The sequence below is a fragment of the Myotis brandtii genome, unplaced genomic scaffold (genome assembly GCF_000412655.1).
Source record: "Myotis brandtii unplaced genomic scaffold, ASM41265v1 scaffold111, whole genome shotgun sequence".
Classification (NCBI taxonomy): Eukaryota; Metazoa; Chordata; class Mammalia; order Chiroptera; family Vespertilionidae; genus Myotis; species Myotis brandtii.
The window spans coordinates 1,374,499-1,395,968 of NW_005353789.1; the positions used below are offsets into that span (position 1 = coordinate 1,374,499).

General features: G+C 40.4%; 1 long non-coding RNA gene across 1 annotated transcript; it reads right to left on the reverse strand.

Moving 5' to 3' along the window:
• Positions 1–15,326: 15,326 nt before the first annotated feature.
• On the reverse strand, positions 15,327–21,470 carry LOC102255930. The gene is made up of 3 exons (XR_313068.2): positions 21,345–21,470; positions 17,568–17,733; positions 15,327–15,558 (listed from the first exon to the last, which is right to left on the reverse strand). It is a non-coding gene; the product is annotated as an uncharacterized LOC102255930 (long non-coding RNA).

Genomic DNA, 21,470 nt, shown 5'->3' on the forward strand with positions numbered 1-21,470 from the left:
CATGCAGAAGGTAGCCAATCAATGACTTTCTCTCATCACTGATGTTTCTATCTCTTCCTCTCCCTTCCTCTCTGAAAGCAATTAAAAAATATATTGCAAAACATAAATCTGATAAGACTTGTAACTAGCATCATATAGAAGTAATATATATATGTAATTTTTCTTAAAATGCAGAAAAGGACAACCCAACAACTAGCATCATATATAAGTAATATATATATGTAATTTTTCTTTCTTTTTTTTCATTTTTTTTTCTTTTTTTATTGCTTAAAGCATTACAAAGGGATGTAATTTTTCTTAAAATGCAGAAAAGGACAACCCAATTTTAAAATAGGCAAAGAATCCTAATAGATATTTCTCCAAAAAAGATAAATTATCAAAAAGTACACAAAGATGCTGACCATCATTAGTCATTAGGGAAATGCAAATATCAAAACCACAATGAGATACTGCTTCACACACACTAACCTGGCTAAATCACAAACAAAGACAGTAAGTTTTGATGAGGATATGGAGAAAACAGAACCCTCATACATTGCTGATTGGAATGTCAAATGGTGGAACAGCTTTGGAAAACAATGTGATATTTCCTCAAAAATTTAAATGTAGAGTTTAAGTTACCATATGACCCAGCAATTTCAGTCTTAGGAATATATCACAAAACATGAAAAGGGATCCACACAAAAATGTATACATAAATGTTCATAGTAACATTATTCATAATGGCCAAAAAGAGGAAATAATACAAATGTTCATTAACTGCCCTGACCAGTTTGGCTCAGTGGATAGAGCGTCAGCCTGCAGACTGAAGGGTCCCAGGTTCGATTCTGTTCAAGGGCATGTACCTTGGTTGCAGGTACATCCCCAGAAGGGGTGTGCATGAGGCAGCTGATCGATGTTTCTCTCTCATCGATATTTCTAACTCTCTATCCCTCTCCCTTCCTCTCTGTAAAAAATCAATAAAATATATTTTTTAAAAAAAACAAAACAGAACAAATGTTCATTAACTGATGAATAGATAAATGAAATGTGATGTATCTGCACAATACCATTTGGCCATAAAAAGTGATACAGTACTGATACTATAACTTGAAAACATCATGCTATGTGAAAGTAGCTACTAGTAGATGCATTCCATATATATGAAATGTCCAAAATATGTAAATCTATACAGACAGAAAGTATATAGTTGCCCAGGAGCTAAGAAAAGATGAAGTAGAGAATGACTGTTAATGTGTACAGGATTCCTTTATTGGGTGAAGAAAAGGTTCTAAAAGTGGTGGTGTTTGCACAACTTTGTGAACGTGCTACAAACCATTAAATTGTACATTTAAAAATATAAATTTTATGGTATGTGAATTATATCTCTTTAAAAGTGTGAGTTAATAAAAAGAAATACATACAATACAAAGTGTATACTTTTATTTGAAAGAGATTCAAACTATCAACGATAACAAGGCAACTTTTAAACACATTAAGAGAAATTTGAACATGGACATCACAATGGTAATTATCTTTTTAAAAAAGTTCTTGTCAGAGACACAAACAAAAATAGTTATGCTAAAATGATATGGTATAAGAAGAAAGGTAGAAAAGACTGGAATAACATTGATAATTTTTAAATTGGGTGATGGGTACATTAGTTAGTTCTAGTCTAGTGTATATTGGGAAATTTCCATTTGAAAGTATGAAAAATAAATAAAATAACAAGCAACTGGGGAGAGTATTATTTCCCTAGGTCCTGAAGAGTAAGGGATATTTCTAACTTCTGAATGAAAACAATGGAAGCCAGTCAACAGTGGAGTGTTATATTCAATATTCTAAAAGAAAATAACTGCAACCAAGGATTCCCTAACAGTCAATTTTTTTCCCCCAGATTGGAGGAAAAATAAAGATATTTTCTGGGGGGAAAAAAAAGAAACTAACACTTCACCATGAGGACTTTTTCACTAAAGGAAATTCTAAAGCCTACACTAAAAGTAGAAGTTAAGTGATCCCAGAAGGCCTGAGATACAAAAAAGGAATGATTTTTAAAAGGTAGTGTAAATGAGAAAATGTGAATGAATGTTGTCTGAAAAAAATGAAGTGTTCACAAAGAAGCATATAATCTTGTATACATTCCATCATTTTTATAAGATCATGGTTATGATTTAGGTTTTTCAGAGTTTTATTACGAAGGAGACTATAAGTACCTTTATACAAAATTCTTTATGCCTTTGGATTGAAGTTGTTGTTTCTTGTACATTTCTCAAACTAGTATAATTTTATTGTCATAATGCTCTCTAAAAAGACTAATGATATGGTATATGGTATTACAGCATAAGAAGAAAGGTAGAAAAACAAGACTGGAATAACACTGATGTCATTTACAACATTTTTTTACTTGTCAACATTGGTCTTTACTCTTTTTTTTCCTAGCTTAAGAGAGATGTAATGATGTAATGGTAGCTTAAACTCTTTTAGTGCTTTTTAAAAATATATATATTTTTTTTCTTTTTTTTTAATTGATTTCAGAGAGAAAGGGAGAGGAAGAAAGAAACAGATACATCAACAATGAGAGAGAATCACTGATTGGCTACCTCCTGCACACCCCCCCTTCAAGCCTGCAACCTGGGCATGTGCTCTTATCTGGAATCAAAACATGACCTCCTTGTTCACAGGTCAATGCTCAACCAAGGAGCCACGCAGGCAGGGCTCAGTGCTTTCTTTACATGTTAATATGACTGAACTAGTTAGTTCCTAAAATAGAAATTTTATTATTTACCTTGTAAGTTTGTTACTGAAGCAGTATATTTTGACACTGACATTTTGACCATTCAGAATATTTTATATACTACTAGAGGCCCGGTGCACGAATTCGTGCACCAGTGGGGTCCCTCGGCCTGGTCTGGGGGATCGGGCCGAAACCAGCTCTCCGACATCCCCCAAGGGGTCCTGGATTGCGAGAGGGTGCAGGCCAGGCTGAGGGACCCCACCAGTGCATGATCGGGGCCGGGGAGGGACGAGAGAGGTTGGCCAGCCCATCTCGCTCAGTCCCATTCAGCTGGACCCCAGCAGCAAGCTCACCTACCGGTTGGAGCATCTGCCCCCTGGTGGTCAGTGCACATCATAGTGACTGGTCAACCAGTCAACTGTCTGCCCCCTGGTGGTCAGTGCACGTCATAGCGAGCGGTTGAGCGGCCTTAGCATATAAAATTAGCATATTACGCTTTGGTTGAATGGCCAACAGGTCAACTGGACACTTAGCATATTAGGCTTTTATTATATAGAACTATTTATTCTTTGTATTAGCCATAGCATGAACAGTTATTATATTATATAGGAACTGACCTAGCCCTAGCCAGTTTTTCTCAGTGGTTAAAGCCTCAGCCCATGGACTGAAGGGTCCCGGGTTCAATTCTGGTCAAAGGCACGTACCTCAATTGCAGGCTGGATCCCCAGCCTGGTCAGGGCACATGCAGGAGACAACCAATTGATGTATCTCTCCCAGATCAATGTTTCTCTCTCTCTGTCTCTCCCCCTCCATCTAAAATCAGTGGAAAAACTATCCTCAGGTGAGGATAAACAAAAAATAATAACAAAAAAAAAAAAAAGAAAGAAAGAAGGAAAGAGAAAGAGAGAGAGAGAAAAGAAACTGACCTGTGTGGAAAAATTACATTGGCCAAATGTGAGACCATCCAGTACAAAGAAAGTATCCCGAATAATCAAAAGGTATTGCTCATAATTTTCTCACAGATTTTCTAAGAAAGAAACACAAATTATCAGTATTCTTTTCAAATTCAAAATGAATATTACTGTTGTGAATTATATCAAATAAAAATGATTTCACCTAAAACTGCTCATAGTAAAATTAGTGATACACATTTTTTTAAAAAAATCACATCTCTTTTTCTATCAAGAAAAACTTAAGTATAAACCCAGAAAATCTCAGAAATAATGACTAAAAAACAAAACTTTCAACTGATAAAAGAAAAATTTTTACTAAGTAAAAATTGAAAAACAGCCCTGGCTGGTTTGGCTCAGTGGATAGGTAGAGCGTTGGCCTAAGGACTGAAGGGCCCCAGGTTCAATGACAGTCAAGAACACATGCCTGGGTACGGGCCCAATTCCCAGTGTGGGGCAACCAATCAATAATTCCCTCTCGTCATTGATGTTTCTATCTCTCTCTCCCACTCCCTTCCTCTCTGAAATCAATAAAAATATATATATTTTTTTAAATTGAAGAACAAAATCTTTTAACAAAATTTAGTTATGTAAAATTAAAGCTAGGAAATTTGATTTGGTAGAAATTATGGTCATAAAAAGAAATTATAGCGGCAGATTTTAAAAATACATATTTTTATTGATTTCAGAGAGGATGGAAGAGGAAGAGATAGAAACATCAATAATGAAAGGGACTCATTAACTGGCTGCCTCCTGCATGCCCCCTACTTGGGATTGAGCCCGCAACCCAGGCATGTGCCCTTGACCAGAATTGAACCCAGGACCCTTCAGTCTGCAGGCTGATGCTCTATCCCCTGAGCCAAACCGGCTAGGGCTATAGTGGCAGACTTTCAATGGTAAAATTAAATATGGGTAAAATGGGACCAAATCTTCAAAACAAAGAATTGATTCTGATTAATTTCAGAGAAGTAAAAAGAAAATGAAAAATATTGGAAATGGATTTACTGCTCTCCATATAAAATTAAACAGACGTAAATTTACATTACATTTAGCTATATAAAAGATTTGATAATTCATCAATGTATCATTCTATTGAAATATATATGTTTAATAAAAAACTTGTAATGAAAAATTTCCTAATCTTAAAACCATAATATTAAAAGCACTCTTAATTTCATATTAGATGTGTGTGTGTGTGTGCATGTGTGTGTGTGTGTAGGTTGAATGGGTTAGAAAATATAATCTTTATTTGTTAATGCTTTTTATTTTCTGATAACAATTTAGTGAAATAAGTTCAAAAATTTATTTCCTACTATAATTTAGATAGATGTACAGGGGGGGAAACTATTTTTATTTGTTATTTGTTTTCTTCTCACACTAGACCTTTTATTCATTGGAAATATGGCATTCTAGTCCATTCTGACATTATGGGATTCTGTGACTTAGTTTTTTCAAAGCAAGATTTTATTCATGGCTATAAAATAAGTCATCATATTGCTGTACCATAACACATTTGCTACCCCACTGATGCATACTTAGGTTTGGCCAATTTACCACCAATAAAATAACATTGTGGGATACAACACAAGTTTTTTTTTTTTAACCTAAAACTATTACTCAGTGGGAGGGAAAATTATTACATATCCAATGCTTTAGCTACCTCACTAATCTAATTGTCCACTTGGATTCTTTATACAGCAAAAAGAATATTTGGATGAGTTGATAACAAGAGTCTTAAGCAAGTAAGATAATCATGACTGTGACATCTCATTACCTTTGTTGTATTGTATTGATTAGAAGCAACTAAGTCCCCCATACACTCAAGGGTAGGCGTGAGGGGTCATCACCTCAGAGTTTGTCTGCCGTAGCTAGAAAGTAAGTTAACTAGAAAGATAATACTCTAAGAAAGAATGATAAATTGAAAGTAAAAAATCAAGTGGCTGGAATAAGTTCAAATGTAACAATAATCACAGTGTGAATTATCTGACAAAATACAGAATGGGGAAAATAGAGACAAATGTGGGATATGCCATTCATAAGAGATATACCCTAAAAAATGATATGCGAAGGTTAAAAATATTGGCATCAGAAAATATACAGCATTACAATACTAACAATACTGGTAACAGAGAAAACTGAATTTAAGGTAAAAAGAAATAAAAGAGATAATGTGGAATAATTTATACTAATATTCCATGTTATACTAATACTCGATCCCTGGTGTGGGGCATGCAGGGGGCAGCCGATCGGTGATAGATAAATAGATTTTTCTCAGAAAAATCAATAAATCAAATTTAAAAAATAAAGCCATTGATGATTTGAATAATACAATAAACAAGCTTGATTAAAAGAAATAGTTATTAAAATTATTTCATTTTAAACCACAAAGAAATTTTTACACATTTTGAAAAACAGAAACCAGGCTTAGTCACTGACCGCAATGCAATAAAATTAAAAAAAAAATAATAGCCATAACATGAATACTGTATTAAATTTACATATAAGACTTTAAGCTGTATTCTAACTTCAGAAATCTTATACCATAAAAAAGATCATTTAAGAAAAGTCAACATACCAAATGTCTCTGGTTCTTAGAGACTATCCTTCAGACCCCATTCATTGTTTAAGCTGCAATTATTTCTTCACCCATCTGCTAGAACTCTGAATGCCAATGACTCCAGGGTCCTCTCATCCAGATTTCCCTTTACATTTCAAGGCTCTGGGTAGCATGTTTTGGGGGATAGGAACAGCACTAAATATATTTACCTGTTAACCTACTTAATTCTCACAATATCCCCGATGACAGAAATCCAGTTTAGAAAGTGTGGAGTAACTTGCTCAATAAATATATGTTGACGAAAGCCTCTATAAGGACAGAGACCTCGTCCAATGTCTTCCCTGTTAGTCAGGATTCAAACCTGCCTGGCTCGAAAGCCTGTGTTCTTTTATGTAGGCAACACTGCAATGTTGTGTTCAGGTGTATTTTCCTAGCTTGGACTCCTGTGGAAAAGCTTAACAAAACCATTTATATATGTTTATAACAATTAAATATTCCAAACCAGTAAGAATTAATGTATGCCAAGTCAATCTTGATGAATTACTGAATATAGGGGTGGTCTTGAGAACCCCTGAAACATATGAATATACAACATTTTACTTATCCATTTATTAGTTGATAGACATCTAGATTATATTCACCTTTTGGCTATTATAATTAACTAGAAGCCCGTTGCACGAAGATTCACGCAATAGGCCTTCCTTCCCCTGGCTGCTGGCACCGGTTTTCCTCCGGCACCCGGGACCCAGGCCTTTGGTCCGGCTGCAGCAGAGAAGCCAAGCCTCTTCAGTCTTCAGTCTTCACTCCAGCCAGAGCCTTCAGTCTTTGCTCTGCACCTGCATATGCAAATTAACCGCCATCTTTGTTGGGTTAATTTGCATAGTCACTCTGATTGGCTGGTGGGCGTAGCAGAGTGACACCAATTTGCATGTTTCTCTTTTATTAGTGTAGATATTGCTCTGAGCAGTCAGGGACAAGTTTGGGTATAGACTTATGTTTTACTTTTTCTTGGTTATTATCTATATATATAAAATGCTAATATGCTAAGTGTCCCTCCAACCATCTGATCGGTTGCATGACATGCACTGACCACCAGGGGGCAGACGCTCAATGCAGGAGCTGCTGTGATGTGCACTGGCCATTTACAAAGACGTGGCACCATGGATCTGGCGCCAACAAAGCAACACTCACTCGGCTTCCCCCAAGTGGGAAACAGGCCCTGCCACCACCCTGGAGCAACAGCTCACCAAATCGCAGCCGACACTGCTGAGACCCCATGGTGCAAAATGCAGCCCACAGCCCAGCACAGTCCACAAACGGTGGCTGTGGGCGCTGGGTAATGATGTCATGTAGCAATGCCGGGCTTCCTCTCACTAGCGACTAGCCTCCTTGACGTTTCTTTAGCCCAGGAACACGACTTGCTTTATAGCCAGGTGAAAACATTTTACACTTTAACCAAATGTCTGTGAAGCGTTTTCCTGTGCCTCATCTCATTTGACCCTCACAGAAGTCCTGGAGTAGGTAGATAGGAGACTCAGTGGAATCCTATTTTCATTAGCCAGAAAACGGAGATTTAGAAAGGTTTGAAACTTGACCAGATTGAAAAGAAGTAAGAAATGGTGGGCTTTGAAAATGATTTCAGGTTTTCTCACTGTGCAGAATATAGTCAAACACTGCTGCAGTTAAATATTTCACCCTTTGTTCTCCCTTCATGATCTACAATAATAATCTGCTTCATGTTGATATTTACTGCTGTGTTGCTGACAATTACCTGAAAGAGAAGTTGGGGTGCTTCACTGGGCTGGACAAAGTTTAGCTAAATCAGAAAGCAGGTCTAATTAAGCAAGTTTATTCTATATATACTAGGAGCCCAGTGCACAATTCAAAATCACGCGGCGCTTCCCACCCTCAAGTCACCGGTCTGGTCCTGCCTTGCTCCCCAGGCCCTCCAGCAGCCGCGGCCGCTGCCAGTCTGGCCCTGCCTCCCTCTCTGGCCCTTGAAGCAGCCCTCCCCCAGCGCAGGCATGTGGAGGCCCCTGCCACTGCGCGCGCAACCTCCTCCTGTCCGGTCAACCCATTGCGGCATCCTGGTTAATTAGTATATTTCTCTATTATATATATACACTAGAGGCCCGGTGCACAAAAATTTGTGCACTCGGGGGGCGGGGGAAGGGGGGTCCCCCAGCCCAGCCTGTGCCCTCTCGCAGTCTGGGACCCCTCGGGAGATAACGACCTGCTAAAGGCTAGGTTGACTCTCACATGCGCGATACATATAAAGCTCTTGCTGGCACCAATCGCATGCGTGTGTTTCAATCTATCATTGTCGATCATGAATCTGGTGGACACTGCTATTATAGAGAAAGGGCGAATAGCAATATTAAAATATTTCTTCTAATTAATTTTCTTTCAATGTGCATGAATCCGTGCACCAGGCCACTAGTCTATATAATAAAAGTCTAAGCAACTGTTACGGCAGAACAACCAGAACGACTGGTTGCTATGATGCACACTGACCACCAGGGGGCAGACGCTAATGCAGGAGCTGCCCCCTGGTAGTCAGTATGCTCCCACAGGGGGAGCACCACTCAGCCAGAAGCCAAGCTCACAGGTGGCGAGTGCAGTGGCGGTGGTAGGAGCCTCTCCCGCCTCCACAGCGGCACTAAGGAGCAGTGAGCTGAGCGGTAATGAGCAAGGGGTCCCAGACTGTGAGAGGGCACAGGCCAGGTTGAGGGAGTCCCCCACCCCACAATACACGAATTCCATGCACCGGGCCTCTAGTTATTTAATAAGATTGGTTTTTGACCCTGGGAGGGTGTCTTTGTTTTTCATGAGCCCCTTGGATCACAACTGATTTTATGCTAAGAGGTGACTCACGGTGGATGGGTAGATAGCTTCAGGATGGTGCCTGGCCATGTGCTTAGAGGTTTGGGGCTTTGAGCTATGTGATATTAGCCCAAACTTCTGGCATCTGAGGAGGGGAGGGAAGCTGGAAATTGAGTTCTTTCACTTGGCCAATAATTCAATCATGACTATATAATGAAACCCCAATAAGAACTTTGAACACTGAACCTCAGTGGGAGCTTCCTGGTTGGTGAACACATCAACATGTTGAGGGTGACATGCCCTAAGGGCACAGAATGGTGGTATCACTCTAAAGTTTATGTCTATTTTTGGAAAGTGGGAGTGGGTTAGAGTTAAAGAGGACTTTCTTTTTTTACTCCACATACTTCTGTTTATCTAGATTTTAAAAGTGAAGCTGTATGCACATATTACTTCTGCATTTTAATATTGCTTTAAACTGAAAATAAGAAGATAGTACAGCCCTGGCCTGTTTGGCTCAGTGGATAGAGCGTTGGCCTGCAGTACTTTAGTATGCCCGCCACAGACCAAGATCTGATTTTCAGATTTTTAGGTACAGATTCTGCCACTGTATAAACACACAAGATGCCACTGCAAAAACCAAAATGCCACCCTGGCTGGGTGGCTTAGTTGGTTGGAGTGTCTGGCCATATACAAAAAAGGTTGCAGGTTTCATCCCTGGTTAAGGCGTGTAGGGGAGGTAGTCAATCAATGTTTCTCTCTCTCTCTAAAATAAAATAAAAAATATGTTCCCCAGGCGAGGATTATTAAAACACACACACACACACACACACACACACACACACACACACACACACACAAAACAACCATACACCCAAATGCCAATTTATTAATGTATTTATGTATAATTTTATTTAGAGCAAGGCAGGGAGATAGAAACATCAATGATGAGAGAGAATCAATTGATCGGCTGCCTCCTGCACACCCTCTACTGAGGATCAAGCCTACAACTTGGGCATGTGCCCTGACTGGGAATCAAATCGTGACCTCCTACTGCATGGGTCAATGCTCAACCAATGACCCACATCAGCTGGGCTATGTACAATTTTAGGGACTGAGAAACATTTCCTTTCCAGTGACCTTAACATTTATGGCTACCATGAAGAATAACACCTTCCTCATATGAGGGTAACTATGAGGCTGAATTATTAATTAAATGGTGATTGATGCAGAATAGGTCCAAGAAAAAGTTGAATGTTAATATTGAGGGATGCAGGAAATGGTAAAGTCTGATTATTTCCAACCCTACAAAAAAGAAACTCTCTTTAAAAATAAAAATAGCCATATTTCAGGGGATTGTCAAGGGCGGGGGATGGGGAGGGCGGAAAGGAGACATATGTAATACTCTTTGTAATACTTTAAGCAATAAAAAATAATAATAATTAAAAAAATAGCTATATTTTCCCTAACCCGTTTGGCTCAGTGGATAGAGCATCGGCCTGCGGGCTGGAAGGGCCCAGGGTCAATTCCGGTCAAGGGCATGTACCTTGGTTTCAAGCTCATCCCCAGTAGGGGGTGTTCAGGAGGCAGCTGATCGATGTTTCTAACTCTCTATCCCTCTTCCTTCCTCTCTGTAAAAAAAAAAATCAATAAAATATATATTTTTTAAAATAGCCATATTCACCAAGTTAGGAACTTCTTTTTAGAATTTCAAACCAGAGGTTACTAGATAATGACTGTAGTGTTATTTTTTAAAAATATATTTTTATTGACTTCAGAGAGGAAGGGAGAGGGAGAGAGAGATAGAAACATCAATGATGAAAGAGAATCATTGGTAGGCTGTCTCCTTCATGCCCCCCACTGGGGATCGAACCCACAACCCGGGCATCAAACCCAGGACCCTTCAGTCCATAGGTGGATGCTCTATCCACTGAACGAGTATTGTATTACCTTTGAGAAATGTTGTAGCAATCTTTACAAATAGCTTTCCATATTTGATAAACTATGGTAAACACCACAGAATTATGCAAAGTACTTGTTTTGTTGGGGTCTTCAGGCGAGGGTAGGCTAATCAGAAAGTAGATGGACCAGATTCCTATTGTTGCTATAACAAATTAGTAGAAATTTAGAGACTTAAAACAACACAAATTTATTATCTTACAGTTCTGGAGGTCTTACTAGGTTAACTTAAGGCGTCAGCAGGCCTGTGATCCTTCTGAAGGTTCTAAGGGAGAATTTATTTTCTTTTCCTGCCTTTAGAGGCCACATGCACTCATTCCTTGGTGTGGGGCCCCTTCCTTCATCTTCAAAGCCAGTGGTTATCACCTTCAAATCTCTTTCTGACTCTGACCCTCCTGCCTCCCGCATATGAGGACCCTTGTGATGACACTGATAATCCAGGATAATTTTTCCATTTAAAAAACATTAATTTAATCACAACTGCACAATCCCTTTTGGCATGTAAGGTAATATAGTCAGTTTGGGGGGATTAGAATGTGGAATCTTTGGGGGCCATTATTCTACCTACCACAGTAGAGGAAAAGCTGTTTTTGCTGGCAAAGAAGACTAAGCAAAACTTCTGGGGTTCTCACTTTTTGGATTTTATTGTCAGATCTTGACCCAGTGATCACATCACGTAAGGATAATCACCTCGCTCACTCCCCCCAGGCAGGTAAGAAACTTTCTGGTTCCTTATTTAGACAGTGAAGTAGGAATTTACACAATGAGTTTATCATTTTCTTTCTCTAAGTTCTCTAGTGTAATCTGAAATAGCCACCCCACTCCACAGTCCTTGTACCCTTTATTCCCGTTATCATATTGCAGCAATTTCTTGGTAGTCCACGGTGATAATTAATCATTTACCACTGTATTCCATGGACTAATACCATTATCACTTGCAATAGGGTCCTTTCAATCAAATGGGATCAGAGAGCCAATTCCCATCCTTAAAGTTCTGTTTCCTAGAAACTAGTCCCATTACCAATGACTAGTGAGGAAATCAAAGCCATTGCAAGTATTCTGGAATAAAGAGATTTAATGCAGGGACTGAGGATTAAGTGAATGTAGAGAAACTGGAGGCATAAAGGTCTGGGGGCTGCAGTAGATTTAGAGAACATTCACAGTGATTGGCTTGAAGCACTAGAGCAGACTGAAGAAGCCAGAACTCACGGGAAAATATAAGAAGCCAGAGCTTGTGGAGGAGTCAGAGAAGCTGCCATTTATGGTCACCTTGACCACAAAGCAGGAGTTTACACAGAAGTGTCAGAAGCCATTGTGTTTGGCTGTCACAATTGCAATGAGAGAGCTTGTGGCGAGATCTGAGAAGCTGGAAACTGCCACAATCTCCTGGGGGAAGAGAAGTGTGTGACATGGCCACGTCTTGAGAATAAAAACATTTTTTTCTCTGCCTTCCCAATCTGTGAGTACCTCTCACTGGCAAAGTCTAACTCGGAACCATAAAGGAAAGGGATTCTGGGAAATGTTCCTAGCTTCTTTTGTACAAAGCAAAGAGGGTACGAGTGGGTGGTTGTAATGCAAAGCTGACAACCAGCATTCAGCATAGTTAGAATACTTCTGATTTTGAGAGATAAATTGGCAAGTCAAGCCCTGGCCAGTGTCGCTCAGTTGGTTGAGGGTCATCCTGTGCACAGAAAGGTCATGGGTTTGATCCCGTCAGTGTGCGAGCTGGAGGCAACTGATTGACACTTCTCTCTCTCTCTCTCTCTCTCTCTCTCTCTCTCTCTCCCCTCCTGTTTCTAAAGTCAATAAAACCACATAAAAAAATCAGCAACAACATACTGGCAGGTCAAACTGGTTTAACTAATAAAAGGAATTTACTGAGTCAACTAAGTGTCGAGGTAGGGAGCGCTGTGGGCAGAAATTGACTTGGTAGCTTAAGGAATGTGACCAGGACCTGGTATCCTGTCCGTCATGTCTTGGTAACTCTTCATTGCTGTTTGATTCCTAATTTCATAGGCATCTTTCTGTTGCAAAACGACCGCTGTTGAGTGGCTCCCTCAGCTACATGCTTCTCAGTTTGCGAATGATCAATCTGTAGAATATTTCTTCACTCAAATGTCAAAGAGAAGCTCTTTAACATGATTGGCTGACTTAGGCCTAGTGCCCTTCCCAAACCAGAAGATGTGACCAGGGGTGATGAATTAACTCTGATTAGTTGACTTGCTGTTCCCTATTCCCTGTGCCAGCCCAGTCGGCTTCTCCCACATTATCACTAAGAGAAGGGAAACTCGATGTTGGAGGACCCTAAATTGCAAATGTTTACTACAGCAGCCAAAACAGTAAGGGCAGGAATCAAGTAAAACACAATAAACCCCTCCAGCCAGTGTGCATGCAATGAAGGAAAAGCAGCTTGGGGAGTCGGGGGTGAACATCGCCCAGCTCTGTGGTGTGACCTCAGGCAAGTCCCTGTGCCACATTGGTCCCCGGCCATTGACTGCCCAGTGAAGGCCACTCCTTAAACCTCACTCAGTCTCTTCATCCTGACTCCAGACCCGCGGCGGGTGCCTGCAGCGGTCCTCTCCTTTATGTTCCATAAACTGAGGCCAGCAGCCAAGCAATAGCCAAGCATGGCCCAGAGAGGGGTGTCCTGGCCCTTCCTGTCAAGCTCTTCCCTGGGCACCCTCTGTACTTGGCTCCCGCTGGACACGGGTAGTTCCTGCTCCTTAAGGATGACAGGCGACTGGCTTGAGGTCACTCATCAAGGCAGTGCCGGAGCCAGGCCTCAGCCGGGCCCCCATGCCATGTGCTCACCCATAGAATGCAGACCCTCCCCCCCACCACGTGTGCACAAGGGCTTTCACTTTGCACGCCCCTCGCTGCCCAAAAGGAAACCTCGGAGTGCCAGGGAGCGGGCAGAAGCACAGCCTGGTGGCACTGGTCCTCCCACCTGCCTGGTATGTGGGCACTAGAGTTCACCTAGGCACCTGCTCCTTGGAGGAGGTCACCAGGGCAGCTGAGGCGGGAAGGAAGCCGTGTGCACAGGAGGATGCATACCCGAGCCCTGCCACCCTCCCTGCCTGAGGCCCTGGGCTGGGAAGAAGGACAGAGGCCTTATGGGCGAAGGATTTGAAGAGCAGACGAAAGCCCCTGGCCCCACCTGAGAGCTGGGAATATCAAACAGCAGGGCCTGCGTGGGAGCCCGTGTGATCTAGCCGCTCACGTGAAAGACCTGCCAACGCCCTCCTTTATTCTGAGTCAGGAATTTTATGTTGAAATTTTCAATAGCACTAAAGGTGAATGTGAGACTTTGATCCAAAAAGAACTATTTCAGCCAGGCTGCTTTTGGTTTCCCATCATCGGTTTAACCATAAAGGAAAGTGGTTTAAACAATAAAGGAAACTTACCGGTTTACAAAACTGAGAAGTCCAGGGGTATTGGCAGCAGATGAACAATTTTACCAAATACCCAGTTTCTTCCTACCTCCCCTCTGCGCTCTGCTCTGTCTACTTCACCCCAGGCTGCCGCCTCAGGAGCAAAGATGGCTGCCTGCAGCTTCCACTGAACCCCTCATTCATAGCCAGCACCTTCTCGCCCTGTAGCATAGCTTCTTTCTCACATGCCTCCAGCAAATAAACTCTCATTTTTATTGCTCAGAAAAAAAATAAAATAAAATAAACCCCTCCTATGACCAGAAGGACTATTTGATTATGTTTCACCTTTTTAAAGTGTGACTTTTGAGCAACTATATTGAGAACTCTCAGTCCTGATGTAAGGAAGTGATTATTCTCATACAGTCTATATGGGATAAAGAATATCAACTCAGAGCCACTGCAACTAAGGACAAAGCTCCAAATAGCCTCAGGACAGGAGATACATTCTTAACATTTTTTTGAGGCTTTCAATATTTGTTTGTTGTACCTTAATCTGGAAACCCCACATTTTCTGTATAATTATTTTAAATAATTATTCCCTTGAACTCTAGCTCCTACAAATTAAGTAAGACAATTATAAAATTATAGCTAAAAAAAAGCTTAAATGTACATTATGACACAAAACCTGATACTATTTGGCTTCAGCCTTGGTCCCTGGAAAAAGAAAGACATCTATAGTATCTAACATGCTGGAACTCAGTTCAAGTCAAAGTATTGTACTTATTGCAATACCTGAGGCAGGATTATGAAGCGGCTTTGGACAAACCCTAGCTGCAACAGCCAACAAATTTCATCCCAGAGCTTCAAAAAGGGTGAGAAAAAGAATTGGAAAAAATTCTGAATTTAATGAAAATGACAGTATTACTTTTTTTTTTTTTTTTTTAGAAATACAAACTGGAAACACTACTAGGAAACAGCCAGTCTTCCAAAACAGAAGAAAAATGAAAAGCTAAGTGTCTTATAGTAAAAGGTACATTCTTGAGAAGAATCGGTCCTGTGTTCTTAGCCTCTGGATTAGTCCAAGACGGTAATGCTCTAGATGACCAGTGGTTTGGATACTGGATGCTGTGTGGTCTGGATACATGAAAATCCGTTTCTTAATCCTTCAGTGGTTTATCAGAGGGTTATCTGGAGGTTTGATATATATACAGGCATTGACACAGGACTGAAAAGTTCATAACTTTAAGTTCTCATCCTACTTAAGACAAGAATAGAAGTTTCTTCATACCTTAACCTACTTGATATTAGTAATTAGCAGCTTGATTATAGTGACTCCATTTTATTTTTTACTTCATTCCTACTTTCCCCCCTTTGATTAAGATTTTTCTCTCAGAAACCATCATTGATCAAACAAAACATTTTAAAGCCCCTCGATACCAAGGTGACAATGCCTTTCTTGGGTCCATTATGTTCCTTGTAGGGGGGATTTGGGCAAAAGACATGCTTGCCATATATGAGTTTATATTCAGCACAATATTTGTGCCAGTTTTTATGTTGAAGCCTTAGGATAGGTCTAATCAGGGCATTATTATTACACTAGAGGCCCAGTGCATAAAATTCGTGTACAGGTAGGGTCCCTAGCAGCTGCAGGCTATCAGCTAGGGCCTCCCTTCCCCAGCTGCCAGTTGGGGCCTTCCTTCATTCTGCGCCCCCCCTTGGTGGTCAGCACACATTATAGCAAGCAATCAAACTCCCAGTCAGTTGAACTCCTGAAGGGACACTTTGCATATTAGGCTTTTATATATATAGATATAAGTTTTAAAACTAGTCTCAGTCTTGAAAACAGTTCAGTTAAACAGTTGTCTCATTTCAGGAGGCGATGATGCAGGTGGTTCCCAAAGATAGGCCTAATAATGTACAAGCCATCTGGTATTTACTAAAAGGCATCCCTTAAAAAAAATCACAACTTTCCATTCCAGTGCAGAAGAACAGAAAAATCAGGGTAGCATTGTCAACAACCCTCATTGTCGTCATTGGATAAACTATTTTATGAACGCAGCATGGAAATGGAGTCCTACTGCAATCCCTCCAAAACTGGCTTAGGGTGGGAGAAGTCTATTCTACGACTTCTCTGGAGGAAGAGGATGCGACTTCAGGCCGGGAGATGCCGGAGGAGGTGTGGAGGGGAGAGGGGTACCTCTGTTTGGGGTCCCTTCTGGATAATTCCACCATGGAGCTAAGAGCCAGCGCTTTCTCGGAGGTTTGTTTTCCCGCGTGTTTGCAGATGGGAGCGTGGCTCTCCCGGAGGGACAAGGTTGGTCCCCCATAAGGATTCTAGGACCTGGGCGTCAGCTCTCTCCGGTGGGCCCCAGCCAGGCGGAGACCTGAGATGGCGGCGGGTCCCCTCCCCTCCAGACCCGACAGTATTTTATTCTTTATTGGAAATATTGGCAATAATATTAACTCAAAACAGTCACATGACTACGTTTAAATAATACCCTATTTGTAGATTTGCTTCTTGTCAGAAGCAATCAACCATGAGAAGCTTCATGACAGTGGCCTTTAACTCATCTCCCTGATACCCCCCACTCAGTCCATCATCCATAATGATCTGGATTCTTCTGGACACTTAAAGTTTGTCAAGTCATGCCTTTCCTCTTCTCAAAACCCTCACATAGTTTCTCATCGCATTTATAATAAAAGCAAAGTGCTACCTGCAGCTTACAAGGCCCTGGCTGACCTCATTCTTGGATACCTCTCAGGTATGATCTGTATGCTTTCTTCTCTTCACTGCATTCATTCAAAGTGCCATGTACCCTCCAGCCTTTACATTGTAGTCTTCCCTAAACTATGTGTATGGCTTTCTCTATCACTTTCTTCAGGGCTCTACTGAAAAAGTTACCTCCTTATAGTCTTCTCTGACCACCCTATCTAAAATAGTACATAATCTGTCTCTAGCACCTTACTATTGTCCTTCCTATTACTACCTAAAATTATATAAGACATCTACTTAATTTTGTCTGTTGTTTGCCTCTCCCACTGAATCAAAGCTGAGATCAAGACTTTTCTGTTTTGGACATATATTCCAAGCATCAGAAATGTACATGTGCTGTGTTCCATGGTTGAATGTGAACAAATCTAATTAGAAATAACCCCACTATTTATGTTCTAAGATACACTTAGAATAAAGATGATACCTTTTGGAGGTGGGAACTGATTGATTGGATGTATGGAGTGGTATCAAGGACTCCATGATTTTTGCCAGGAACACATGGGTGGATGGAGGTTTCATCGTGCAGAGGAAGACAAGATGCTGATTTGTTGGGAAGGTGTTCTGTTTTGGACATCTAAAGCTTGAGATGCCTGTGGGACATCAAGTGGAGGTGTTAAGTATGCGTGGGATATGTAGGTTTAGAGCAGTGGTTCTCAACCTTCCTAATGCCGAGACCCTTTAATCAGTTCCTCATATTGTGGTGACCCCCAATTTCATTGTTACAAATTGAACATAATTAAAGCATAGTGATTAATCACAAAAACAGTATGTAATTATATGTGTTTTCCTACGGTCTTAGGCAACCCCTGTGAAAGGGTCGTTTGACCCCCAAAGGGGTCGCGACCCACATGTTGAGAACCGCTGGTTTAGAGTAAGATAATTACATTTCCTTATTGTCTGAATTATTTTGTTGTAGTTTTTTAATCCTTACCCAAGGATATTTTCCCATTGATTTTAGAGAGTGCGAGAGAGAGGGAAAGACAGAAACATCAGATGTGAAACACATCAACTGGATGCCTCCTGCATGCATCCTGACCAGGGCCCAGGTCAGGGAGGAGCCTGCAACTGAGGTATGTGCCCTGGACCAGAACCGAAACCGGGACTCTTTGGTCTTGCAGGCTGACACTCTATCCACTGAGCCAAACCGGCTAGGGCTGTTCGTTGGAGCTAGGTTTCTTCTAATTGAATTGAAAGGACTGTATTGACATCTCTGGTTAAGCAGAACTCAGACTCTAGGACAGACTTGCTCAAGTAAAATCTGGCAATTCGCAATGATGGGGCCTCTATTTTGTCTAGTGAAGTGAGTGCTTCCTGACAACCAGTCATGATGTTTGGGCAATTGGTCACTTCACCTAAAACCGCAAGCTAATTCTTTTTTTTTTTTTTAATATATTTTATTGATTTTTTTACAGAGAGGAAGGGAGAAGGATAGAGAGTTAGGAACATCGATGAGAGAGAAACATCGATCAGCTGCTTCCTGCACACCCCCAACTGGGGATGTGCCCACAACCAAGGTACATGCCCTTGACCGGAATCGAACCAGGGACCCTTCAGTCCGCAGGCCGATGCTCTATCCACTGAGCCAAACCGGTTAGGGCCGCAAGCTAATTCTTCAATAAAATGCTTAAATCCTACTGAGAGTGTTCTGCAGGTGAGCAAATGACTATTTAGCATAGTTGTAGAAGAGGCTCAAATATGTGCACCTTGTATAGGAAATGCGTTCTTCCAGCTGTTTCTTCGGAACACTGTTTATTCTAGGTTGCCACTTTTAAAAATTCGAGCTTCGGATACGCTTGCTGTTTGTACAGTGTATTTAACAGATTAAAAATGTGACTCCTTGACTTAGATGTATACATCTTGTCCTGGGTAAAAGTGATTCGTTTCACTCTTAAATGAATTTCTTCTTTTTGCCCCTTATAAGTACTCTAGTTTTTTTCTGCAGTTATTGCTTCACAAAAGCTGAATTCAATGAGGATCCAGTATTTCAGTGTGTTATCTGAAACACATCTGAACCTCCTGAAGCAATGGAATTTTTGACGTCATGGACTCTGAGAGGGGATATTGCTTCCTGGCAGTGGTTTGGGTTGCTCTAAGACAGTACCAATATATAATCTTCAGTCACTTAAACATTAAATTCTTACCTGTGATTATGGAATAAAAGTTTGGTTTTCTCCTTCTTAAGGAACTTCACATATCCACAAGAAGTCTGAGAAAGTGTTTTTATGCCAGAGATGAAATGGGATGGTGGGAAGCAAAGCCTTTTAATTCCTTGGAAGCATACTTCGTTTGACTCAAAGACATAACAGATTGGAAATATCTAGTACTTTGTCATTCTATAATTCAACTGACAATTATATGACAATTAGTCTACTCCGTATACATTTATGTATATCCCTAAGATACACAGAATACATTATCTTTGCTCTCCAGGAACTCATGATCTAGTACAACTACATACTTATAATAACAGAAGTAAGGATAAAGGGTTGTGTTAATGGATGATTAATTCTGCCTCAGGGAGTCTGGGAAAGTTTCACAAAAGTAACATTGGATTGGGGTTTTGATGGATGAATAGGAGTTTACTGGGCAGATGAGGAATGTGAAAAGAACTAGGATTGAAAGTGTGAGTCCTAAGAGGAATGTTGGTTGGATGTAGGAGCATAGGGTGCAGAGATTTGGACCATAATCTATAGAGACATGAGTGATATGGCATCATACATATGTAGTATACAGTAAAGGTGTTAGCTTTAAAATTATTCCTTTTTTTTTACATCAATTCCAAAAAGTCCAGAAACAATTGGCCGACATGTAAATTAAAATGAACCTTTTGGGAAAGCCTATTACTTTGGTGGGGCATGTCCAAAGCTGTTGTAAGAGCAAAAGAATCCTCTCTTGAAGACAGAAAAGATTCAAGTTACTTCCCTTCAGGTGATCTCCTTAGTTGTCTCTAAATTGGAATATTTGGCTTGAGTACAAATACCTACTTTCTCCTTACCTACTATTTTTTTTAACATTATATTTATTCATGTATTTACTATTATTTAATATTCCCTAAAATTTTTTAAAATATATATTTTATTGATTTTTTTACAGAGAGGAAGGGAGAGGGACAGAGAGTTAGCAACATCGATGAGAGAGAAACATTGATCAGCTGCCTCCTGCACACCCCCTACTGGGGATGTGCCTGCAACCAAGGTACATGCCCTTGACTGGAATCGAACCTGGGACCCTTCAGTCCACAGGCCGATGCTCTATCCACTGAGCCAAACCAATTAGGGCTCCTTACCTACTATTTTGACAGGTGGAGACATACCTGATCTTGACATTGCCTGTGTGTGATTTGCTTAATACAGTAATTCAGTAAGAATATATATGTGTATTCTTTTTAGTTTTCAATTACAGTTAACATTCAATTTTATATTAGTTTCAGGTGTATAGAATAGTGATTAGACATTTATATAACTTATGATAAGTCTAGTACCCATCTGCCTTAAAAACATACATAGTTATTACAATATTATCGACTATATTCCCTCCACTGTACTAGTAAGATTCTATTTTTAGGGCACTTTCAGAATTTGATCTGTACTCTTGAGTTTTGATTATTCGGTAATGCAAATTTTGCTAACTTGATTAATAATGAAAATTAGGTATTTTTAATCTTCCTATGAGATTTTTGGATAGTGTTCATTTAATTACAGAGCAGAAAACAAATATTTAAACTCTTCAGAGTTCTTTGCTGTATTTTGCATTAATCTTTGTTTCCCCAACTCCTGGGCACATGCTAAACAAGCAAATAATTACTTGTTGAGTAAAGAAGTACCTAGAAACTGTATTTTCTTCTGGGTGTACTGCATGAACCTGCAAGTCACAAAGCCCAAATAATCCAGCCAAAGCATTTGGGATTTCTAACAGGTCTATTAAAGACATTTACTGTTACCCTGCGCGAAACGCCTAGCGGTGTGTAAAAGACACACCCCGACCTCCCACACAGCAAACTCGGACACCTTGTAAAGATGATTCACAACATTTATATATTCTATTAGTACAAGGACTAAAAGGCATTAAAATGAAATGAACCCTGGGCTGATCTAACACTTCCCAACTCCCAGTATTTTCAAATAATCGTGGTAAGGTTTCAGGATTTCAAAGAAAGCAAGCAAAGCAAAACCACTCCTGTTCCTTAAAACACACAAGTTACCTCCTTCGTTAGACGAAAACTTTTCAGGAGAAAAGCAGGCACGGAAAACTCTCACTTTGGAAAACCCATCCTAAACGAGAAAGAACTAATCGCCAGTGGCCTCGGCCCGCCCGCCGGAGGTGGGCA